The sequence below is a fragment of the Sminthopsis crassicaudata genome, chromosome 1 (genome assembly GCF_048593235.1).
Source record: "Sminthopsis crassicaudata isolate SCR6 chromosome 1, ASM4859323v1, whole genome shotgun sequence".
Lineage (NCBI taxonomy): Eukaryota > Metazoa > Chordata > Mammalia > Dasyuromorphia > Dasyuridae > Sminthopsis > Sminthopsis crassicaudata.
In genome coordinates, this window is record NC_133617.1 from 565368168 (window position 1) to 565395673 (window position 27506).

At 32.2% G+C, this 27506-nt stretch overlaps 1 long non-coding RNA gene across 2 annotated transcripts in view; it reads right to left on the reverse strand.

Moving 5' to 3' along the window:
- Positions 1-19981, reverse strand: part of LOC141550970 (uncharacterized) — a 43881-nt gene extending 23900 nt beyond the window's left edge. For both annotated transcript variants that reach the window (XR_012484757.1, XR_012484756.1), the window contains exon 1: positions 19454-19981. This is a non-coding gene — a long non-coding RNA (uncharacterized LOC141550970). The remainder of the gene's footprint in view (positions 1-19453) is intronic.
- Positions 19982-27506: the final 7525 nt, after the last annotated feature.

The window sequence follows — 27506 nt, forward strand, 5'->3', positions numbered from 1 at the left end:
ACTGCAGGACAATTTTCTTGGATTATTTCCTGCATAGATTATTTCCTGTCAAAGTTCTCTTTTTGGTCACAACTTTCTAGCAGTTCAATTATTCTTATATTTGCTCTTCTTGATCTGTTCTCCAATCTGTCATTTTTCTTATAAGATATTTCACCTTCTGTTTGATTTTTCCATTCATTATAATGTGTTTTGTTATTTCTTGGTCTCTCATAGCTTCCCTGGATTCCTCTTGCCTAATTCTAATTTTTCAAAGAATTATTTTCATCTTTGAGACTTTGTACCTCCTTTTCTAGTTTGTTTAACTTTATTTTCATAGTCTTATTTTTCTTGGATGGTTTTTGGGTTTTGTTATTTTTTGTTTTTCTTCAGTGTCTCTCATTTGATTTTTAAATTCTTTTTTTGTGCTCTATACATTCTCTCTGGTCAGGAAGCCATTTCATATTCTCTTTGGGGTAGAAGCTTTTTTTTACTAAAGTGTCCTCCTCTGAAGATGGACCCCCAATTTTGCTATTCCCATAGTATGTTTCAGTGGTAAGGCATTTTCTTCTTTGCCAATTCTTTTTTTTAAATGAGAGGTATTAGTGTAAGTACCTCTAATTGTGGGGTAAGGAGAGTTATGATGCCTCAAGCTTCCCTTCAATTCTTCATTCTAATCAGGAACTTCCAAACTAAGAGTTCCATCCTCCTGCAAGTGTCCACAGCCAGCATGTCCCTGCCCAGCTGCTTCTGCATTCACTGGGTACTGGTTCCTTCTCATCCAGGGCCCCTCTCAGCAGCACAGCTGGGCATGGTGTTCTGAATCAGCTGAGGATCACTCGTTTCTTGGGACTCAGATCTGGACTCTGCAAAAAGTCCGAGAGGTGAAAGTCCTGTATTTCCTGCTGAGCTCCAGCCACAGCCATCTACTGGAGGAGTCCCTATTGATTTTTCTGTGGAGCTAGCCCAGAGATTTTCCCACTTCAGATAGATTAATCCCCAGCCCAGGGCCTTCCTGCAAAGCTTCTTGAGTTGTATCCGGAGAACCCCAGTTCTGCCCCAAGTCTTCTTGATTTTTCACCAGTCTGTTTTCCCTGAGGTGCAAATGTGTTCTATTTGTGGGGGAAATAGTGAGAGCTTGAAATTTACCTATCTACTCCAATCTTTCCAGAATCCTCTCCCAGTTGTCTTTATTTTTAACCAGAAATTTTCATGCCTATCATTTTAGTAATTATAAGTAAAAATATATTACTTTCTACTGATGATTTCAATGCATGCAAACTGATGATCATCCTATTTATAGTATCAGAAATAGGTCTTTTCACAAGCCATTGCTTTCCTTTCCTTGTTACTTACCTTAGAAATAAACTAGAACTGAAAGCATCATCCTGTATTATGCAATGATAAATACTTATCCAGAAAAGTAGCAATAAAATGAAATGGGATGACATCTCATACACAAAGCAGATGGGCCTCTTGGGGAGAAGAAGTGGATGCAGTATCCCAGGTTCTTGGGCCCAACAGTAGTTCTCAATGTTATTCTAACATTGGGAATCTGATTAGTGATTAGTGAATGCATCTAAAAGAGAAGATATTGTGTATAATTTACTTTATAAACATTTTAAAAACCCACTACACCTTAAATAGATTTTTATTCAGAACTAAATTTTGCAAAATTTTGTTGTAATGAGTTCAAATACCTGTATTTTAACATTCCAATCTACATAGAGTTAAAGATAAACTAATTTGCTTCAGGGTATGGTTACCAACAAAGTGATTTTCAACAAAGACTTTTGGACAGAAATTAAATACTAAGGACTAAAAGTGTGGGTGTAAATGCCAACAAGCATGAGATTTAAATATATATAATCACTTTCAATATCACACACATTTTCTTCTCTTCATAGAAAGACTAGAGAGTAGAATGCATAGCTGTTCTCCCTATCCCCTCTTATTTGCCTCTTTTAAAAAATAACAAAAGCTCTTCTTTGTTTCCTAACATATAATGTAAAAATGCAGTAGTGTATGATTTTCTTAAGGGAGTATATTTCCCTTTCTTAAGGCACAGCATGATTTTCAAGTCTTGCTTTCTCTTAACATCATATGATGGTAGATCAACAATTCAACTGAAGGGATCTTTTTTGTCTTGTTTTTTTTGGAAGAAAAAGTAAATTGGTTTGCAAGGACACAAATGAACAGATGACCCCCCCCTTCAAAAATAGGGTAGGATTAGGAAGTTTCTGTGGAAAAGCTCCTGACAGCTGATGCCCCTTGGAGTGTGAGTGTCAAGGTGAGGAATGGTATATTCTCTTAGATAAATAAGAGACTATTCTAAACCAAAGAAATTAATTGTTCAAAGTGTAAATAAATAAAAATCAATTATCTGAGAACAGAAACAAATGGACACTGGCTCCTCAGCTTTTTCCTTCAACTTGAAGCTTTTTGTTTAATTTTATTTGAACTCTAAATTTCATTTAAATATGATGAATTAAATGAGAATAGTTTTGATTGTTTCACCATTGACACTACTGAAAGTTCTCCATTCTGGGAAGATGCTTTATATAAAGTTAGCATGGGCTACCTGTGTATTTACCTAGAAGAAACAGTGACAAACAAAATGTGAAATCTAAAGAAATGCCACAGATACAAAGGATATGACATAAACTTCATTTTATTCAATTATTGCTTTTGTTTCAGCTGTGGACCTCTTTTTTATATTAAAAAAAACAACAAAAGAAAGATTCTCCTGAAAATTTTCTTTAAACATGAGCCTGTAGTAAGAAATCTGATATTTGTGTTTTCTTGACACAAATCCAGAACTAGATCAACTGCAAACTTTATTAGAAAAGTATGAGTTAAGATAGGTGTATGTATATGTGTGTGTGTATTGCAATGGGAAATCATTCATCATACAGCAAAAGAAAAAACATAATCACATTGTTGTCTTTATTTTTAATCAGAAATGATTGTGTTCTTCATTGTTATTTTTAGTAATTATAACTTTTAAAAAATTACTTTCTATTGATGATTTCAATTCATGCTAACTAATGGTTATGCTATTTATACTATCAAAAACCAGGTCTTTTCACAAGCTATTTCTTTTCTTTCTCTTTTACTTACTTTAGAAATAGACCAGAACTGAAATCATCATGCTATATTATGCAATGATATATACTTACCCAGAAAAGCATCAAGAAAAAGAAAAAAAAATCTCTTGAATGTCCATATACTTACAAATAATATTGGTAACAAGATAAACAATTGGCATATAAAAATATTTATCATGTGCTTTGTTTAAAAATTAATCAGAAAAAAATTAAAACCAAAACACATTTTAGCATATCTTATTTTATCAGTTGAGTAATGGAAGTTAGAGATATAGAGACTGAGCCAGACAGAGACACAGGAGACAGTTAAAGAGATAGAAATAAGGAAGAAGAGAGAGGAGAAGGGAGGAATAGAGACAGGAAAAAAGGATGAGAGAGGGAAAATTATGTAAGCATTTCTACAATATATAATTCTTTCAATCTTATTTCTATTCTGTTGGGAGACTGTGTCATAATGTGGATTATCCTCTATTCCAGGCCTTGAAAGGTCTATCCAAGAAAATTCTGGTATTGGAATCATAAGTAAAGCATAAACCTTTATTTTGAGGAAGAAGTCAACATATTCTGATTTCTGAAGTCATTTCCATTTTCCTTTCAGAATTAGTTCTGATAGAAGTAGTAGCAGTAGAGGTTCAGTAATTGTAAGAAAAAGGAAGACAACAAACCTTTTGCTTGACAGGTTCCTAGGACTACAATGATTCTTAACTTGACAGTCTTTCCTAATGTATCTGAGTTTTATAGTGAAGAAAGAGATAGTTCCTTCTAAGATGATAGGTAAATGAACATCATTCATCAGATACCACTTACCTATCAAATAAGGAAGAGAAGAAGAAGAAGAAGAAGAAGAAGAAGAAGAAGAAGAAGAAGAAGAAGAAGAAGAAGAAGAAGAAGAAGAAGAAGAAGAAGAAGAAGAAGAAGAGAAGAAAAGAAGAAAAGAAGAAGAAAAGAAGAAGAAAAGAAGAAGAAGAAGAAAAGAAGAAGAAGGAGGAGGAGGAGGAGGAGGAGAAGAAGAAGAAGAAGAAGAAGAAGAAGAAGAAGAAGAAGAAGAAGAAGAAGAAGAAGAAGAAGAAGAAGAAGAAGAAGAAGAAGAAGAAGAAGAAAAGAAGAAGAAGGAGGAGGAGGAGGAGAAGAAGAAGAAGAAGAAGAAGAAGAAGAAGAAGAAGAAGAAGAAGAAGAAGAAGAAGAAGAAGAAGAAGAAGAAGAAGAAGAAGAAGAAGAAGAAAAGAAGAAGAAGAAGAAGAAAAAGAAGAAGAAGAAGAAGAAGAAGAAGAAGAAGAAGAAGAAGAAGAAGAAAAAGAAAAAGAAGAAGGAGGAGGAGGAGGAGGAGGAGAAGGAGGAGGAGGAGAAGGAGGAGAAGGAGGAGGAGGAGGAAGAGGAGGAGGAGGAGGAGGAGGAGGAGGAGGAGGAGGAGGAGGAGGAGGAGGAGGAGGAGGAGGAGGAGAAGGACAGGGACAGGGACAAGAACAAGGAGAACAACAAGAAAATAGATGGAAAAAGTAGAAGAAAGAAAAATTAAATCTCTTTCCTTGAAAAATGTATTATCTTCTATTATGGAAAGAGGCAAATAAGAGACTCATTATCTGTATTTTTAAAAAATGGTCAAGGACCTTGAGTCCTAAAGTTCAGGTCTTACAAAAAATTTATCTGGTGCACAGTATAAGAAAGCATATGCTATAATTCTGCAGCCTAGATACAAAAGAAAACATTTTATTCCAGAAAAATCTGAATTCAATGTTTCTTAGTTGTGATCCTTTAAAAACCACCTTCAGCAGCAACAGGACAGCTTTAATCAGAAAAAAATTTTCTCAAGCAGTTAGTAAATATGGGGTACAGTGATAGGGAATAATACATGAAAGGCAACAACAGTCTCTGCCCTCATGGAACTATCATTCTAATGGATGAGGGACATACAAATAAATATATACATGTTTTTATATAGTAAAATGGAAAATAATCTTATAAGGTAAGACATTTATCCCTAGAAGGAATAGGAAGGGTCACCTGAAAAGGGTGGACATGTGAGATAGAATTGGAAGGAAGCCAAGGAATCTAAAAGGAAGGTAGAAAAAATTAGAAGAAAATGAGCATTTATTAAAAGTCTACTATATACCAGGTACTAAACTAAGCACTTTTCAAATATTATCTTATTTGATTCTTATTCCAACCCTTTGAGGGACAGCTAGGTGCCACAGTGGTTAGAACTGAGGCCTAGAGTAAGGAGTTCCTGAGTTCAAATATGGTCTCAGGTACTTTTCTAGTTGTGTGATCCTAGGCAAGTCATTTAACCCTATTGTCCTCAGTTCCTCATTTGTAAAATTAGTTGGAGAAGAAAATGACAAAGTACTCCAGTATATTTGCCAAGAAAACCCTAAATGGGGTCATGGAGAGTCAGACACAACTGGAACAATTAAACAACTCTGGGAAGTGCTATTATTATCCTCATTTAATAGTTGAGCTAACTAAGGCAGGCAAAAGTTAAATGGCTTGACCAGCAGTACATAGCTAGTGTCTCAGATCACATTTGAACTCAAATCTTCCTGACTACAATCTCAGTGTTCTATCCACTGGGTTATTAGTTGTTCCCCTTATAAGGGAAAGCATTGCAAAGGCATGGAGTTGGGAAATGTAATATTGTGTGAAATAAAAAGCAAGTAACTCAGGGTGTCTACTTTAAAGTGGGGAGGGAAGCAAAGTTTTAAAAGTATGGAAAAGTAGGAAGGAATGGGGTAATACAAAGCTTTAAAAGCCAGACAAAAGACTTTCAATTTGATTCTAAAGGTAATTGGCCATTGGGGATTATTGAGTAAGTGGTCAAGAGTTGGATGAAGGAATCAGACCTGCATTTTAGGAAAACCACATTGGCAACTGACTGGAGGATGGTTCAGTTTTATACCACAGGAAGTTGTATTTAAATATAAAGCTACAAAATAATATTTAGATGTAATTACCTCCAATAAGCAGAAATAGTAATGGGAAGACAGGGAGCTAGGAAGGCAGAAGTACTGGGAAGTACTGACAACTCTGTTACTAACTAGTTCATTTTAGGCAAATCACTCAATCTTATTAAGTCTCAATTTCTTTATCTGTAATATATGCCAGTTGTATTAGATAATATCCAACTTTTCAAGTTTCCTTTCTGTTTTCACATTCTATAAAACTATCTTTCAGAAAATGCTCTTAGAGAATTGTCCTGAACACTCCGTTTTCAAAATGATTCCAATGTAAGCAGAAAACTCTAGCTTTCATCGTCTCTGTGGTCTGCCTCCCACTTGTCAACAATTAGCCAACATCCCCTCCATTTTAGTCCTAAAGGAAAACAACTCTCTCTTGCTTCCCTTTGGCCTTCCTAATAAATGATCATCTTACGTTGTCCTAATTTATATGTTTGATTGATACCTGTAAATTGCAGCTACCAGGAACATAGTTTATATTTAATTTCAATGATTAAAAGGTATATTTTCAGTATCTTTTCCCAAATGAAAATAGAGGAAACAAACAATTTAAAGACTTGTTTTATTTTTCCCCTATCAAAATTATAGGGAAAAGCAACAAAAAGGAATTGGTATTTTAAAAAATAAGATCTGATAAAAACTACTTTCTATGGACTAATCTAGAGGGGTCAAGCATGCTACCCATGGATAATATGCTGAATGTGACCCAAATGTCATTAAGTGGAATTGGGAAATATTCACCAAAATCAATACAAATAAAAAAAAACATAGATAATATTAATACATAGTTTTCTAATTTGTGGCCTATAAGGATCCTTATGTATGGTTTAATGGCTCTTCTTTCTATTTGAATTTTTTACCACTGGACTAAATCATCAAATCAAGATTCCTCTGAATGACTTTGAGGTAAAATAATGATCACATGAGTCATGTAAGAAGAAAATTAGGCACCAACATATTAAGTAAAATGAAAAGCTCTTCCATTTAAATTATAGTAATAGAATGAAAATCTGTACAAAAATTTTATGTACTTTTCTTAAAACAATGCCATGCTTCCCTTGAATGAATAATCTGTAACCATACACATCAATCTGGGAGCAGTGAAGTTACTGAGTGTTTGACATAAAGCTTTAAAAAAGGTGCTATGCATTGTGGATTTCACTCTTGATATCAGTGGCAGAATTTTATGATAAAACAAGAAAATTTCAAGGAAGGTGGTGTGGTGATAACCTCTGGAGATTAGAAAATTGTATGTAGGCTAAAATCACAAAAGAAATTGTTGCTGAGTTAATATAGATAAACTGTACCTCTCTTCTTCCCTTCCTCTCTCCCTTTCCCCTTCCTTCCTTCCTTCCTTCCTTCCTTCCTTCCTTCCTTCCTTCCTTCCTTCCTTCCTTCCTTCCTTCCTTCCTTCCTTCCTTCCTTCCTTCCTTCCTTCCTTCCTTCCTTCCTTCCTTCCTTCCTTCCTTCCTTCCTACCTTATTTATTGAGCACATACTTTTATTATAAACTAAGTCATTTTGATATACTAAGATGAATTATGGTTGTTACCTGATAGCTAGGTAGCTACTTAACTATAATGCAAAGTGAAAATGTGATAATAAAGATATAAGATATTATGCTAAATAATTTTAAGCTAGGCGTACTATGGAAACTTTTATGGAAGAAAATATATTTCAGCTGGTCTTGAGCACAGTAGTCAAACACAGAAATGAAGAGATGGACATTTCATGCATAGGAACATGAAGTTATCAAGGCAAGAAAGCACAGTGTATATTTGTAGAATAGTGAGCTTAATTGGCATGTAGGCTTTCTGAAGAGGAAAAATATGAGATAAGGCTAGGAATTTCTTATTCATATTTTTATTTTCAAAATATACACATATATGCTTTTCAACATTCACCTTTGCAAATCCTTATGTTCAAAATTTTCCCTCCCTTTCCCTGTCCTCTTCCCCTAGATGGCAAGTAATCCAACATAGGCTAATTGTGTGCAATTCTTCTATACATATTTCCACAATTATCATTAAATAAGAAAAAAATCAGATCAAAAAGGAAAAAAATGAGAAAGAAAATGAAATGCAAGCAAACAACAACAAAAAAGTGAAAATACTATGTTGTGATTCACATTCAGTTCCCACAGTCCTTTCTCTGGGTGCAGATGGTTCTCTTCATCAACAAGGCCTTTGGAACTGATCTGAATGACCTTGCTGTTTTTGAAAAGAGTTATATCTATCAGAATTGATCATTGTATAATCTTGCTGTTACTGCATACAATGTTCTCTTAATTATTCTCAATTTACTTAGCATCAGTTCATGTAAGTCTCCAGGCCTCTCTGAAGTCATCCCGTTGACCAGTTCTTTTCCTTTTTTTTTTTTTATTAAATCTTTTTAATTTTCAAAACATATGCATGGATAATGTTTAACATTAACCCTTGCAAAACCTTCTGTTCCAATTCCCACCCTCTTCCCTAGATAGCAAGTAATCCAATATATGTTAAACATGGTAAAAATATATGCTAAGTCCAATATATGCATACATATTTATACAATTATCTTGTTGCACAAGAAAATTCAAATAAAAAATGAGAAAGAAAATAAAATGCAAACAAATAACAACAAAGAATAAAAAATGCAATTCTTCTATTCATATTTCCATAATTATCATTCTGTACAGGAAAAATCAGATCAAAAAGGAAAAAATGAGAAAGAAAACAAAATGCAAGCAAACAACAAAAAGGTGAAAATACTATATTCTGATCCATACTCAGTTCTCATAGTCCTCTCTCTGGGTGTAGAGATAGCTCTCTTCATCACAAGATCATTAGAACTGGCCTAGATGATCTCATCATTGAAAAGAGCCATCAGAAATGATCATTGTATAATTGTGTTGTTGATCTGGTTCTGCTCATTTCACTTAGCATCAGTTCATGTAAATTTCCCCAGGCCTCTCTGAAATCAGTTTTTATAGAACTGATCAGTTCTTATAGAACCGATTGTTCTTATAGAACAATAATATTCCATGCCATTCATATGCCATAACTTATTCAGACTAATAATACTAGCAACAGCTTATAAATATGCTTCCCTTCAGTTTTCAAGAGAAAACAATGAAGAAAATTAAAGGCTTTGTAAAAATACTTATTATACAAAAACATATTTTATAATATTTGAGAATTGAACTATTATATAAAGTTAGACATTCAATTCTTAAGCCACAGTATAGTTTATTGTACAATGAAGAATTTTACATAATTGAAAATGCCATTCAATTTTTGTAAGTAAATATTCATAAAATATAGCTGTTGTTATTATAAAACCTGTGACTATTATCTGTAGATTTTCTTTAGATTTATATTATTTTAGAATTCTGATCCAGGTTATAAAATGTATGCCTTTCACAAAGCCTTCATATATATATATATAGATAGATAGATAGATAGATAGATAGATAGATAGAGATAGATAGATAATACACATATCCATACATGTATATGTATATGTATACATGTCTTAAATGACTTCTTTTCTTATAAAAATTTGATTAATTCTTAGCACTGCACACCACAGGTGTTTAATAGGTGTTTGATTAATTGCTGAAAAATATTTTTATTTTTCCTAGTTATACATAGAATCAACTTTTTACATTTTTTGCACTTTTCCTTATAAATTATGTTGGAAGAGAAAAAGAAGAACAAAAAGAAAAACATGAGAGAAAGGAAACAGAAAGAAAAGGGGGAAAAGTGGACATAGCATATTAGATCTTTATCTGGATGAGGATGGCATTTTACATCCAAAGTTTATTGGGATTCCCTTAGATTACTGAACCTCTGAGAAGAACAAAGTCTTTCATAGTTGATCATCACACAATCAGCTTGTTCATCATTTTTTAAGAATAGAAAAATAATATCCTATTACTTTCACATGCCATAACTTATTCAGGAATTCCCCAACTGATGGGCATCTACTCATTTTCCTATTCTTTGTCACCACAAAAAGAATTACTAGAAAAAATTTTTGCACATGTGGGTTCTTTTTCTTCCTTTATGATTTCTTTGGAATACAGACTCAGTAGTGGCACAGCTGAATCAAAGGGTATGCACAGTTTTATAACCCTTTGAACTATTCCAAATTGCTTTCCAGAATAGCTGGATCATTTCACAACTCCACCAACAATGCTATCATGTCCTAGTTTTCCCCAATCCTCTCCATCATTTATCATTATCTTTTCCTGTCATTTAAGCCAATCTGAGAGGTACTTCAGATTTATTTTAGTTTGTTTTTTAATCAATAGTGTTTTAGAACATTTTTTTCAGATAATTATAGATGGCTTTAATTTCTTCATCTGAAAATTGGTTATTCATATCATTTGATCATTTATCAATTGGGGAATGATTTGTAGTCTTATAAATTTGACACAGTTCTTTATATATTTTAGAAATAAGGCCTTTATCAGAAACATTGACTGTAAAACTTTTTCCCCAGTTTTGTACTTCCCTTTTAATTTTGTTTCTGTTGGTCTTGTTCTTGCAAAATCTTTTTAATTTAATGTAATCAAAGTTATCCATTTTGTATTTCATAACTGTCTCTAGTTCTTCTTTGACTATAAATTCCTCCCTTCTCCAAAGATCTGATAACTAAACTATGCCTTGCTCTCTTAATTTTCTTGTTATCACCTTTTAAATCTAAAATATATACCCGTTTTCAACTTATTTTGTTATGGGGTGTGAGGTACAGCTCTATAGCAAGTTTGTGACATATTATTGTCCAGTTTTCCTACTAATTTTTGTGAAATAGTGAGTTCTTATCCCAGAACTTGGAATTTGGACATATATCAAATACTAGATTAGTATAATAATTTGTTATTGTGTCACTATATTGTGTTGTATCTACAAAAAGTGATAGTTCTATCTCCTCGTTGCCTATTCTAATTCTTCATTTTCTAATTTTTTTCTAATTTCATATTCTAATTTTTTTTTCATTTCTTATTGCTAAAATCAACATTTCTAGTACTATTATGATATAATTTGTATTGAATAATTGGCATTCTTGTTTCATCTCTGATATTACTGGGAATGCTTCTAGTTTCTCCCCATTAAAAATAATGCTTGCTGATGGTTTTAGGTAGATGATGCTTATCATTTTTAAGGAAAATTCCATTTATTACTATGAACTCTAGTGTTTTTTAATAGGAATAGGTGCTTTATTTTGTCAAAAGCTTTTTCTGCATCTCTTGAGATTATCATATGATTTCTGTTAGTTTTGTTATTGATATGGTCAATTATAGCAATAGTTTTCCTGATATTGAGCCCACCTTGCATTCCTGGTATAAATCTCACTTGGTCATAGAGAGTTATTTTGATAGATAAATTATTGAAATCTCTTTGCTAATATTTTATTTAAAAGTTTTCCATCAATATTCATTAGAGAAATTCATCTGTAATTTTCTTTCTCTATTTTGGCTCTTCTTGGTTTAGGTATCAGTACCATATTTATGCCATAAAGGAATTTGGCTGGGGTCCTTTACCTATTTTTTCAAACAGTTTACATAGTATTGGAATTACTTGTTCTTTATATGTTTGGTAGAATTCACTTGTAAATCCATCTGGCCCTGGAGATTCTTTTCTTAGAAATTCATTGATGGTTTGTTCAATTTCTTTCTTTCTTTCTTTTTTTTTAAAATGGGACTATTTAAGTAACTTATTTACTCTTAATTGGGGCAATTAATATTTTTGTAAATATCCATCAATTTCAACGAGATTTTCAGATTTGTTGACATACAGTTTGGCAAAATAGCTTCTAATTATTGTTTAATTTCTTCTTCATTGGTACTAACTTCACCCTTTTCATTTTTTATACTTGTTTTTTCTTTCCTTTTTCTAATCAAATTAGCCAAGGTTTATCTATTTTGTTGTTTTTTTTTTTCATAAAATTAACTGTTTTATTAATTAGTTCAATAGTTTTCTTAGTTTCACCTTTATTGATCTCTCCTTCGATTTTCAGAATTTCTAATTTGGTATTTAATTGGTAGTTTTTAATTTTTTCTTTTTCTAGCTTTCTTAGTTGCATGCCAAATTAATTGATCTCCTCTTTCTCTATTTTATTCATGTAGCTATTTAAAGATATAAAATTTTCCCTAAGAACTGCTTTGGCTTCATCTCATAGATTTTGGTATGTTGTTTCATTATCATCCTTCTTATATCCCAACCTCCATTTATATATGCCCCCTCTAACTGCCCCAGTAAAATATATAATTTCCAAAAGTTATAGATACCATTTTCCCACCTAGGTATGTAAACATTTTAATCATTAAATAATATTTTTCTCACTGTTTACCTTTGTATGTTTCTTTTGAATCCTGTGTTTAAAGATGAAAATATCAGTTTAGTTCTGGTGTTTTTAATAGGAATGATTGAAAATCTCTTACTTCATTGAAGATCCATCTCTTCCTCTGAAAGATGATGCTCAGTTCCTATTGGGAACTGAACCCAGGTTCTTTCCCTTCCACAAAATGGTATTCCAGATTCACCAATACTTTATTGTAGAAGTTGCCAGATTCTGAATAATCTTGACTGTTGCTCATTGATATTTGAATTGTTGTTGGGTTTTTTTCTGTCAACTTTCAGTATTTTTTCCTTGAGATTATAATCTGGAATTTTGCAACATTGTTTCTTGGAGTTGTCTTTGTGGGATTTCTTTCTGTAGCTGATTGATAGATTCTTTCAATGATTATTTTGCCCTCTGGTTCTGGTATGCCATGGCAGTATTCCTTGATGATCTCTTGAAGAAAGCTATCCAGGTTCCTTTTTTTTTTTTTTTTTTTTTTTTTTTTTTTTTTGGTTGTGGCCTTTCCATAGATCAATAATATTTAAATTGTCTCTCTTGGATCTATTTTTTCCAGCTTTCCCAGACAGGGGCTGAGACCCCTTTCACTTCAGTATAGCTGACCTTTTTTGAAGTCCTTCCAATCTATTTTGAGCTATAAAGTGTTTTCATTCTGTTGGACTCTCTTCAGAGGCTTTGTTCCATGTGGTTTTTGAGGGAAACTGGGAAAGTTCAAGCAATTTCCTAGCTTCACTCCACCGTTTTTGAATTGTTGTATTAAAATGAATTCAAATATTGTGGGTGATTGTGATTGATGATAACATATTTTCTTTTCTGGGTTTCCATGGTTCATCATCTGTAGCAAAATTTCTGGTGAACAATCCATCAAACAATACTCACTAAGTGCATACTATTCACCAAGCACTCTTCTATATACTGGGGATAGAATTACCAAAAATCAAACAATCTTTGCTCCCAAAGGAGCCTTGATTCTAATAGGGTTGATAATGGTTACATTTGTGTGCGTGTATATATATATGCATATATATGTGAAATGATGAACCTTTTAAACAAAATCCTTACAAGAAAGATACAATAGGATACAGGACTTTTTATATAAATCTTTCCATTTTGAAGGGACATGTGAAAGCTCGCCTTATAAGCCCTGCTCAAATATAAATGTGTGTGTGCAGAGATATACTTTTGTACTTAAAAAGGAAACCATAAGTGCATTGGACCTGTTCTAAACTGGAACAATTGTTTAAATATCCCATTCAATAGTTAAGTTATTCACGCTTAACTATCCTATGTAATTCTTATATATTTTCTCCTATCATACTGTATTCCAGGTTTATATCTTTTAGGTTATCTTTTCCAGGGAGCCAAAGGTTATTTTTTCAAAGTTCAGAATTGATTTAAATTAAAATTGAAATTTTATTCATGCTAGTCTCAACTTAATGGTATTTTGAAGGCAGAGGAAACCACAATCCTATATTAAGATTGTTTTTCATTTTTATCCATAACCATTCAAAATAATATGCTAACTCCCCAACCATTTTAGATCAGTGTATCTTGTCTATAAGAATAGCTTAAAGTTTTATATAATTTAAAAATATACACAAAATCTAGCAAATATACATACATGCATTAATTTAGAAAACATTTCTTAAGTACCTACCATTTACAAAACACTGTGGTAGGTATCTGATAGAGAACAGAGAAAGAAGAAAAATAATCTAGTTTTACTAGAGTATAGACTTTACAGATATGAATGAAACAATTTAAGCCTGGAAAGTCATTGATCTTTCATGTTGTAGAAAGCTGTGAATGACAGAGATTGTCATGAAATTGCTCATATGTAACAGAAAACCCCTGTAGATTTTTGAAGATTGGGCTAGGTATAAGATCAGAACTAGGTATAAGAAATGAATGGAGTTAGCCTCTTCTACCTTCCTTCTCAAAGCACATGAAGTAACTAGAAACTCAAAGAGGACCAAATCTCTAGGTGTTTAAAAGATAACTCAAGAGAAATGAAGTTCTCCATCTCACACTATCTCTGCTCTACCCCTCACCCAGGTCAAGGATTTATCTCTACCAACAGAGAGAGAGTCTTGTAGCCATGGGAGAGCACTAATAGTGGAAAATATTTCAAGAAGAGCTGTGAGGAGGCAACTATCATCATCCAGGTTGATGGGTACTAGAGCTTGTGCTAGAAAAAATAGCAAGTGACCATAGAGAAGAGAGAATACATGTAAGAGATGCCATAAAGATTTTTCAACAAGACTTGCTAATTGTTTGGATTGAGAGTTAAGGGGAAAGGGATAGTAAAAGAAGTCCAAAGGTTAGAAATATGGGATGCTGTATGAATGATAATGCCTTATGTGACAAAATGAAATCAAATGGAGAAATGGTAAAGCTGCATTCAATGTGGGGCTCCCTCCAGGGGATGTACCTTATAGACAGACAGTTGCAGATGTTTTCCTAGATAGAACTCAGAAGGGAAGTCAGGATGAAACCACAAATTTTATGGTCAATGGCATAAAAGTAAAAGTTAACAATAATAGCCCACATAGTAGATGTCAGTGCTAGGTGCTTACAGTGCTAAAAGTATTACAATTATTATTTTATTTGATTCTCACAACAACCCTGGCAGGTAGATACTATCAATATCTCCATATTAAGTTGAGAAGACTGAGACAAACAGGGGTTAGTAGCTTTCTTGCCCAGAGTCACACACAAATAAATGTCTAAAGATGGATTTGAACTCAGGTTTCCTGACTCCAATCTATTTCCACTGTACTACTTAATCACCTCTATAGGGAAAGAAAGTTGCCACATCTAGGGGATGAAAGAAAAAGGATTAGGAGAGCAACCTTAGGGAACCTTCATATTAAGTTTCAGCAAGAGGATAAATCTCTAGAGAGTGAAATATAAAAAGAATAATTAGAAAGATAGAGGGAAAACCGCAATAATATGATGCTTCTGAAGTCATGGGGGGTTATTTGGAAAGGTTACTAGTGCCAAATGCAAGTAGCAGTGTTAAGAAGAATGAGAACTGTAAAAAAAAAAAAAAAAGAAGAAGATTGGATATCAAAATTAATATATCACTAGTCATTTCAGAGAGAAGGTTTATATAAATGCAAAGAAATGTACTTGATTCTTTTAAGTCTAAGATTTATACAATCAAAAAAAGCTTTGCCTCTTCAGGATGTCATTTTGGAAACACATATACTACTTTCAGAGGATGAGACACATTATTTTGGCTATAATGAGTGATGAATCCTTGTCTTCTGAGGATATGTTTGGAGTTTTAAAGTAGTCAAAAATCTGTGAAGCTAAGTCTGGTTAATTAAAAAGGAGAGGGGTAGGAGTAAGGGCACAGAGATCAAGTTATATAACATTGTTGTAGGGCAAAAGCAAGGTGTGACTGTAAATGAAAGGAGCCAATGTGTTTGGAAGTTATTTCTGAAATCAGTTCCAAAAGAAGAATTCCAAAAATGAATCAATTGGTAAAAGCAGCATTAGAATCAGCGTGTAACCCCTCCAATGTGACAATTTTAATGTGTATTATCTAATTAGGGCAGCCAGGTGGCACAGAGCACCTGGCCTGGAGTCAGGAAGGCTCAATTTCCTGAATTTAAATTTAGTTTCAGATGTTTTATTAATTGTGATCCTGGATAAATCTTTTAACCCTATTGGCCTCAACCTTCTCATCTATAAAATGAGCTGGAGAAGGGAATGGCAAATTATTCCACTATCTTTGTCAAGAAAACTCCAAATGATGTCATAAAGTCTTGGACATGACTGAAAAACAGCTTAATGACAAAAACCCTATTTCATTCTAAACAGACAGTCTGGTATGTTTATTGATTAAAATTTTAATTCTATTACTTTATAGTTGGACTTCATAGTACTTGATGAGGCATGGGAAAATACATTTAGCATCCTTCATTCTAATGTCATGAAGATAATTTCCAAAAGTCTGTCTTTTATATATGATGCTATATGTGATCTGAGGCTTTAACTTAAGTGTTAACCCCAAGCCTTTTTTTTATAATTTAATACCTCTCTCTTTTAGTTTCCCTGGCTTCTTTCAATACTTAGCTCAAATTCCCATCTATTACTAGCTCTGTACTGGTACTTACCAATAATAACATCTCCCTCTTTCATTATGTATATGTATATATATTTCTCTCTCTCTTTTTTCTGTTTATAAGTATATACATATATATTCACACATGCATATTGTATTTACCTTATCATTTTTAAGTTGTCTTCCCTATTATAATGATAGCTCTTTGAGAGCTGGGACTGATTTTGTCTTTTTTTGTATCCCCACTTCTTAGCATATTGCCTGGTACATAGGTAGCACTTAATAAATGTTTATTGACTTATTCACAATATCTCAGTTTTGTTGCCCCTCAATGACAATAGTAGTGTCAAGTAAACCAACATTTTCAACTCTTTGAGCAAGGTCTTCTCAATAGGCTCTTTAACCCCTATATAAAGTCAACTTTGAATCACTCTAAGATCTCAACAAGTACTGATTACTGTCATGCTTTTGTTCAGTCATTTACTCATTCACTTAGATTTGCTATTATTTTACAATTACAAATCTTGGAAGCAGGTTAACTTAGTCTGTTTCCAAGGTTAACTTAGTTTGGCGTTGGACACACACACACACACACACACACACACACACACACACACACACACTCAACATAAAAAAGCACCAATGACAAATTAAAATTTCTTTTAAAAAAGTACTTAAATTATAATTATCTTAAAGCCTCCTATAATTGAAACTTAGTTTATCTTTCAAAAATCCTCAAATTCTCAGAAACCTAAAAAAAAAATATGACAAACTATTCATGATGCAGAAAACTAAAGTCTTCTTTTGTCGCAAACAGCAACGATATACTTCATATTTATTCTGTTCACAAATAAGCACTATAAGCAATGGGATGTTTCAATAACCTGCCTTTAACCTACCCCCCATTCCCTCTGTTTTCCTCCTTCCACAGGCCCATGCACATTTTCACTACAAAAAGAATTACCTCCAAATATTCATTCATTAAATGAGCAAATATTTATGGAAGGCCTACTATGGTCAAGGCACCTTACAAAGTATTATAGAACTTACACAAGTAAATAACATAAATTTATTCATATCTGAAACTAGATTCTCTAACTATTCTCTCAATCAAAAATATATTATCCATTCCATTTTACTAACTTTATATTAATATATAAGTTACCTCAACTTGGGTTGAAAATTAAATATGACAAAAGTAGTATTAGTAAAATTAAATAAACAAATATGGCATATTAAAATGAACAGTAATCCACTTTTGGGATAGTTACTAATGTCTTTTGGGATAGTTTCAACTTAGAGATTTGATTTAAAAAATTGATTCATGTTACTGTGATAGCATATAAGGTCAAGAAGATGAAGTAGAAATGAAATGGAATATGTGGGGCAAAATAATTCTAGACTGCAAAAAGTTGAGGGTTGTATACTCTTTTAATATTATTGTATATACAATCTTACAAGGCAGATACTAGAGACTCTTTAAAATATGGGAGAATCTATTTTTTTTTGTATTTTGACTTAAAAGTTTGATAAATGAGTTCCTTTTGCAAAAGTATGAATGTACTCATGTAGACAGAAGAGTTAATGGTATTATATATACTATGATTGACCTATTCTGAAATAATTAAGTAAAGCGTATAACACATAACTATATTATGTTTTTAATACTAGTTGCTTGAAAGGGTTTTGTAGGATACATTAAAACCTTTTGTGTTAAATGAAAAATTGTGTTATTAGTGAATTATTGTGATTATTTTTATGGAATTAGATAACACTGAAATATGCAGGATATTATATGCTTTTAAAATATTCAAATACAGTTTTTACTGTGCCCCCAAAATTATCTATATGAGAAAATGTTAAAAATAGTTTCTATGAAAACTAGCTGAAAAAATATTTACATAATTAGTGGAGGGAGGGGGTTAAAGTGTGATAACTAAAAATTTTAATTAGATCATTCTTATTCCTAAATACAATAAAGGGGATAAATGATATATGTATCTTTGTATTTGTATTTATATAGTTATTACTTTCTTCATTAATATATTATAGATAAATTAAAGCTAAAAATGATGTCTGCCATCTAGTCAGGGCACCCATTTATTTTTAACTGGTATGCTTTAAAAAAGTTCCTGGAAAAGTTAGATAAGATAAAAATTCTTAATATTTATTCTTACAAAGCAGAAAATGTCCAGCATGGACACCACAATGACCAGTTATCTGCTTCTTTATCAGTTTTCCCAATAGAGAACATTTAGCATTTATCAAGAAGTAGATACAAAAAAATGTATATTTTTAAAAACAGGAAACATAAATCAGTACAGAACTGATTTCTGAGTGAAAAAGCATCAAGTAACACTTTCACTTGAAGAAATCAAATGAAATGAAAATACAATTAGCAACAAAATTCAGTCTGTTAATTATTCATCACAGGTAGCATGTGAAAATTTAAAGCATTTTAACTGGCATTTTGTATTTATAAGAATGTATGCAACATACTGAGTATTGAAAAGTAACTACCATCTATATCTCCCTGAAGCTTGATATCATTTTAATTTTTTATGTTTGATAAGTGGCTTATATAATTATTAGATATACTGATCAAAGAGTATGAGAGTAAAATTTACATTGTTAACCTTCATTTAAATATTTCACAATATTGGTAACATATAAACACATAAACAAAACTATACATAATACTTAGTGACAGATAGTTGATTATTTTAAAGGAGTCTATTACTTAATTAATAGTACCAGCTTAAAAAAACTGGGCAGCCAACATTCCAAATGTTCCATAACATGCTACAAATATGTTTCCAAATAGGAAACATTCAACAGCGTGATTTTAAAATAAAGATATTTCTTTAACACTACTGAAAAATAATTTACTTAGAGTTATCTTAAGAAAAATGGACATAAGTATTTGGTTGAAATATAATAATTTCATATACTTTTTCTCATTCTAAAACACTATTTTAAAAGTCAAATATCTTTTATACTTACCATATTTTCCTTCAATTTGCAGTTAGCTGTATTGCAAAGATGTTAGATTTTAATTGTCAAACAAATATTACTGAATTCACTCTGCTGTTGTCTATTTTTAAAGCATATTTTAATTCCTGATGTCTTGTTTTTAAGTACCTCGAGGGTGTCTTTAGTGAGCAACAATATAAAAAAGTTAGCTAGAAAAAGTTGACATTAAAATTTCAGGTTCAATGCAATGCTTATTACTAGAGGATGCATCAAATACCATTGCCAGCTGCATTTATCCTACTCCCACAAATAAAGCTATTATTATTGAAGTGCAAATTACTCATCATTGATATCAAACTAATAACAGCATAATACTGCCATCACAAATACTTGGGTATTGCATTCTTTAACAAAGATTAATTTAAGCAAGTTTAATAGTTATTGAAATTTAGCTTTCAATTATTTTTTTATCATGTAATCATTATACCAAAAACAAAATATATTAGTTTTCAACCAAATTATTTTCCTTCTCTTTTTTAATTTTCTTTCTTTCTTCCTTCTTTCTTCCTTCCTTCCTTCTTTCCTTCCCTCCTTCCTTCCTTCCTTCCCTCCTTCCTTCCCTCCTTCCTTCCTTATTTTCTTTCTTCTTTCTTTCTTTCTTTCTTTCTTTCTTTCTTTCTTTCTTTCTTTCTTTCTTTCTTTCTTTCTTTCTTTCTTTCTTTCTTCTTTCTTTCTTTCTTTCTTTCTTCCTTCCTTTCCTTCCTTCCTTCCTTCCTTCCTTCCTTCCTTCCTTCCCTTCCTTCCTTCCTTCCTTCCTTCCTTCCTTCCTCTCTCTCTCTCTCTCTCTCTCTCTCTCTCTCTCTCTCTCTCTCTCTCTCTCTCTCTCTCTCTCTCTCTCTCTCTCTCTCTCTCTCTCTCTCTCTCTCTCTCTCTCTCCCTTCCTTCCTTCCTTTCCTTTCTTTCTTTTAAATAATGTTCTTGAACAAGGATTTACCTATGGAGGAGAAAAAATGTGGTCACCTGTAGCTGTCAGGAAAAAAAGAGGAATGAAATCAAATGAAAGTACTAAAAGCAAACAAATTACATAGAATCAGGCTTGATTGTTAATCCTAGAAGGAGAAAGTAAGTTTTAGTTTGACACAATTGGTTGTTTTTCTTAAAATTTGACGGCTTTTTTTTAAGGTGTGGAGGGAGAAATAAGGAGATATTTTCCTCTATTGCTTGAAATCCACATAGTTTATAAAGAAAAGGTGGGGGGGGGAAGGAAAAGAAGAAAAGTTGACAGTTAATTAACACACAGCCTTTATTTACAGAAATCTCCTTTAAAGCAGACATATTCAAATAATACTGAGGTGATTGTCATAAAGGGGTTGTTTACAGTGGGGTTCACAGATGGCTGACATGACAGCCAAGAAACGAAAACAGTCTGTTATCAAAGATAACCTTAAAACATGGGTAAGTTTTCAACTTGGATCCTAGTAACTATCTCTTTTCAACTTTCTTAATTTGTTAATATATTTTAAATCAGTCTTGTCATGAAGTCAGTGACAGTTGGGATAATTACACAGAATTGCCCCCCACCCCAATAATAATCTAGAATCCTAACTTTAAGTATAATGTTGTCTGTATGTTACTCTGCTACATTTTAAAAGATGAATTGCTAGACAACTATAATCCGTTCTTGATTGACAAAGCTGCTATAATTGTATGACTTTCTTGGATAATGGTTTAAACAAAAGTAAATAGTAAAAAAAATACCAACCTCCTCCCTTTCCCCCCAAACCCCCCCTCCAAGGATTGGAAAGCTTAGCTGTGTTTAGTGCCCACTGATGAAAGCACTGTTCTCTGATTCATGCTGCTATTGTTGGTTTTCGTTTAGCTCCCTCTCAATCAATATCTAACAGGGCATGATTTAATAAGGTTTTATAATCTCCCAAAATGGGGGGAGGGCGGTTGGGGTATTGTCATTCATCAAAGGGGGCCTTTCAGGTTTCTTTGCTTTCACCTGCTGGGACCCATTTGGTCTCTTTCAAAGAGAATGCAATGACAAAATGAATGAGAAACTCTAGAATAAGAGTCCCTTATTCTACCCAATAGTATAATCAATGGGTACTTGTAATCCCTATTGTACCTCACAGAGGTAGTTGTAAGACAATTAAATCTCGTTTCTCAGGCAAATGATTTTGGTAGTTAACCTGAAACAGCCAACAATATTGAAGAGAATGAATGCATTTGAAGCAGTGATGTAATGGGATACTGCCTGGCCAGAAAAGTAAATGCATATGTGTGTGTGAGTGTGTTTGGAGTGTACATATATTAGACTACAGTACTCATGAACTATAATCACTGAAGTATCACATGGGAAAGCAGAAGAGATTTTAAATAATTTTTAAAAGAGGAAGCAGAAAAATAATTTTATATGTCCTTTTAATTTGTATTTCAAATGAATATGAAGAGATTCTTATTATTTGAAGCATTATAAATTCTAAATTGTAGCTTAATAAACAGCAAACATTTACCTAGTTAACATCAGTTTGATATGACAACCAATTTAGGTTTAATTTCATTTGCATCAGCTAAATTCAATTTCTAGTCTTTCCCCTCCTTAGCGGACTGTTTACATGTCAAAAGAAGAGACATGCATTCATATTAGTCTTTATTATTTGTTGTCCACCCTCAGTTGTATGGGCTTTATTGCCCCTATAAAGTATTATTAGTTATGTGAATTTAGGTGTTTCTCATTTTTACAAAGAACAAAATATATGACCATTAAATGATTACAAAGAAATAATTCAGAAAATATATTATAATTAAAGAATACAACTCTCAAATACAAATGTGAATACTGATAATATACAAAATACAAAATAAAGTAATATAAAATTGACAGACAAAATCTGTAATATCTATTGTCATAAGGAAACATGAAAAGGCTCCTTTTAATATAATTAAAACATCTTAGTTTGCTTTATTTCTTAACTTATAATTTAAACATTTTTCAATGTTGAAATTCATTTCAGTAAATTAATCTCAGTTCCCAAGTTTCTAACACTTGATTTAGAAAAAATTGAAATTTTAAATTTTTATTCCTGTGATAGTCATTTTCATGTCCATGTCCACATATTATATATAACACATTGCATTCAACTTTGGTGGTCCATATAACCTTTTCTATTTATGGACACTCTCCACACCATTAGAGAGTTCTGAAAAGGGAGATCACTATTAAAAAGATTCACAGATAGATGTATTCATCTACACACAAAAAAACAAGACACATACATGAGTGTGCACATTTACTCATGCATATGTAATATGCATTAATATGTATTATGATATATATGTACAAGTACATGCATATAATTTTCTATATAAGTAGATTTTAATTATCCATTTACAGCCATGTCTTTCAGTTACCCTAATGATTAATTGTTATAAAGAAAATCTTTTGGGGGGATTGGTGGATAAGGGAACAGGAAGATTGTGTTATATGACAGTTATGGCAGAATGATGGGTATAAAAACCTGCCTATTTCTATATGTATATTTTAAAACTCCTATTTAACTATATTAAGACCACAGAGGAATAAGAAAAAAAACTTCTGGAATGATAAGTGACCTGAATAAAATGTTGAATTCTCCCATAATGTTGTATTCAGCCAAAAGAGAAAAACAACTGATTTCTCTGGGTACTACCAAGTGATTCTAGCTAATTGGGGTAACTCAAGCCAATGGCCATCCGAAAGACTCCAGGTATTTTATTGCTAGGATAGTATTCAAAAAAATGATTGTCAGGGGTGAACGAGGAATTATGTCAAGAGCAGTAAGCATTACTGCCACTAAAGAGAGAGGAGGGGGAAAACATTGGGAAGAAAAACATGTTATTTCATAAATGAGCTAGGGGAGGAGGAAAGGACAATAACATGGCCTTTAGCTATTGGCTTATTGGATTTCCCTTCCCATGATCTATATCTGTTTTGGGTAGAAATAGTTTGACTTGTAATATCATGCCAAGTAAAAATTTAGCTAGAAAAAAAATGTGAATTCTGAGTTTTCACTAATGCTATCTTTCTTGTTTGTACACTAAATCTTAGAATTTTGACTCTGTTTGCAAGGATAAGCATTGCCTTCCCTGGTTAAAACATGTGCCACTATTAAATGGAAAACATAAAAGGGCTATGAAATGTGGAAATTATACAGCAAAGGCAATATTGTTGCTTGTATTGAGGATGCAATGTGACCTAGTAGTAAAAAGATTATATTAGGTTCCTGCAGTACTGAGTTCTAGACTTACTTAATCATGAACAAGTGGAAAATGATGAAAAATTTCCACTTATTAATTCAACTAACACTATGTTCCAGGCACTCTCCTCAGTGCTAGAGGTTTATCATTTAATAATGTAGAATTGAGAATCAGTGAAACAAGACTGGAAATGAATCTTGATTCTTCAAGGGCTAGGATATTTCAAATGGATAGGTAATATTAATTGTTTTTTGTTAACTTTTGCAAAGTGTTTTTCATAATTCAGGCAAATTTACTGTTGTCTTTTTTTTTTTTTGGTCCCTGGTATTATATCTGTTTCAAAATATTAGACCCTAATGAAAATGAGTAAAAGAGCCACATTTTATTTCTTGATACCTGAGTTCTATTTTAGGAATAGCCTATGTATTTTTTCACATAAGCTCCTTGTCCATGGCATTTTAATGAATTGTAATATAGAAAATAACCTTAGATGGGATATTGGCTTTTCATTACTATTGCCAACACCAGGTGCAAATGGTCTTTCACAAGGATTAGCAACACATGTCCCTTTTATTTAAGTTTTGGTTAGGATTTTTTAATGTGTGTGTGTATGCGCGCACACATGAGTGTGATTTTTTTTTTTTGTCAACTCAATCTATCCTTAGATATCCTTTGAAGGGATCAGTAGTAAATACACTCATATAGAATTTCCTGCTCAAATTCTTGGATTTCAAATTTATTTTGGGGATAGATTTGATCTTCCTAGTTCATCTCAGCAACAACTCAGATGCTTTTCAAATAGTCCACTTAATAGAGAACCAGAAAAGAAGCAAAAGGACAATTCTCATGTTATTAAATAAGAGGGTTCCAACATTGTTCTCCTTCAAAGGATCCTTTCTTGGGTGGTTTTTGCTTAGGGTTCAGTAGAAAAGGAAACATATTCCTCTGACACAGACATGGTTCAAAACTAAAGAACCTGCCAAGCCTATGAGTAGAGCCCAGGGAAATGGTGACTGTAGTTATGAGCTTTCACTAGGTTTGGTTGTGAAACTATGCTTTGTTACAGATTAAATGGCCTAAGGCAGTGTGCTAGGTAGATGGTACTTGGCAAAAACACTTGGAAAAATGGGATCAAAAGATGGATAAAAGAGTTCATTGCTTATTGATTTCCTGGAATGTATTAACTTGATTGTTGATGTTTCCATGAAAAAGATGACATAAATAGCAACCTTGTAAGACCAGTGGAGTAAGAACTCCCACTTTCCCCACCCCCATAAGCATTGTCCCTTCTGATCTTTTTCTTCATTTTGCATGCTAAGGAGGCATGTCTCCGTGCTTTAAGCACCATATGATGCTGCAGTGAAATGAAGTCTATGTGGTCTACCTGTTTTCTAAGTCTAAGTCTAAGAACATTTTACAATCTCATTTTCTTTCATTGTTTGTTTCAGCTCAACATGTTGATTGGGATTAAAACATTCTTTCTGTTTATAGAAGCCCAATTCCAAAGCAACAAAGCACAGAGAAAATTTTCTCTCCTTTTATTTTATCTTTTGTTACATTTTGTTTGGAATTTTTAAAAGTCTTAAAAGGCAAATTCTTTTTCAATGTGTTTTCTTTCTTCTAAGGAAGTGTTTGGGCTTTGTAGACTATTCAACATGAATACTAAATATATAGAATGAGATAAAAAATCTCTGGGCAGGGAAGTGTGGAATTCAGTGCTATGTGATCACTGCTCTGCTATTTAATATGTGCTATTTATGGTTACAGGAACAGATTTGATATTCAATTTAAATGTGGCCCCAAAGTCAACCATGCTTAAAAGACCAAAGAAACAAATAACAAAAGAAAACAAAAAAATCCCCAAAATTTGTCTTTTAAATGTAAAGAGAAAAAACAACTGACAATTCAATTTATTTTGTATATTAGATTATACATATCACTGAAAATTTGACATGTAAGAATGAAATGCATTATGACTAATTTGAAAATCTACTTTAAAATAACTTAATTTCCTAAGAAAATTTGGTATTTTAAACTTGCCTACTTGAAATACCATTAGTTATCAAATTAACTTTTGTTTTCCCCTCATGATTTTTCATGGACTTTTATTCCAGAGTTTACTAAGTGCTTCAAATATAGAATTTTATAAGGAACATAATGAAGTATTAAATATTTATTTCTTCCCTGCACCTCCATTTACTTACAAGAAAGCACCACTGGTTCTCACAGCTTTATGGGCAAAGTGTGGATAGTCATTTTTTCATAAATGATGTGAACTTTCAGATAAAAGAACTTTCAGAGGTATTCTCAAATCATTGCTCTGCAATAATGACAGAAGACAATGTACCTCTCATAATAACAGAAAAAACAATGATGACAACAAATATAACAAACTGTTAACCTTTTGACAAGAGTTTGAACAGAACACAGTGGATCTTTTCCATGGTAAATATATTCTCTTAGTTATCCTGCATTTGGGCATAACCCAGATGGTTTCACATAATCACTTCACATTGCACTGTTTCCTTGTGTTGTATATTCAGATGCCAGGAAAAAGCTTGGTTGCCAATACCAATCAGCTAAAACAATTTCTCTTGAAATTTGTTCAGATGAATATATAAAGTTAACCACTGCAAGATTATAATATTCCATTTGGTCTTGAATTGTCTTCCCTATGTTCAAATAATTAATCAGTATGGTTATAATTTATCTGCACTCTTTAGGAAAATTATTGAAAAGGTGTACACATAGAATTCCTTTTGTTACTCTACATATAGAATTCCTTTTGTTACTTTGCTATTACTTCTTACATCAATCTTTTTAATGCTATATAATAACTTGTTTGTTTGTTTTTTTTTTAAATAGCATTTAGTGATTATACCCCAAGTTTGATTTTTTAAAAATAGCATTTATTGATTATACCCCAAATACACTTTTCATATAGTACCCGTTATGACATGGCTTATTACCAATTAATTTTTTTTTTTATTTATGTGACTGGCAAAATTATTTATTTATACAATTGATCAAATATGATATGGTACAGATAAGCAGAGACTGATAGAACAGTATTTCTCAATACCAGATGTCCCATTATATTTAGCCATATGCCAAGTTTTTTAACTTGTCTAACTCAATACCCATTAAAAAAAAAAAGACCATTACTTTTCCTACGTGCATTGTGGTAAACAAGATTGCACTGAAATTTGGGGTATATACTACCTCATATTATAAAGCATTTTATAGAAGGAAATTCACGAATGGAAAAAAATTTAAATGGAACTGCATTTTAAAATATTTCAGATTATATCACTATATAACACTATATAAGATAGTATTTAAAAAACTGTAAAATCTCTTATATGGGGATTCCAAAAATCTTACTCAGTTTTAAGCTATTATAGCTATGTATAAACATTGCTATATCAGTAACATATCAAATAAATTATACACTTGGTTTTGCCAACGTGTAACATCTTTTTTTTGAGCACATGTAAATTTGCTGTAAGGGATTTAAAAAGAGTGTCTTAAAAATATACCCCTACTACAACAGATTTGTCATTCATGCGCTGCTGAGCATAGAGGCCTAATTTTACATTTTATTTTAAATTAATACATTTACCAAAGATCAAAACAACTTTTAATCGGACATTTTGTGAAGAAATTATTTTGGTAGGAAATGATAGTATGAGAAGTGGGATAATTTTTTTGTTGAGGTTGAATTACGTATAAAGTATCTGAACATATTGGAAAAGCAGGAACAATACTTTGAGTTTAAATGTACTTTTGTTTCATAAGGATTGAAGGGTGGATTAAGTCAGGTAGAAACACAGAAAAAGAA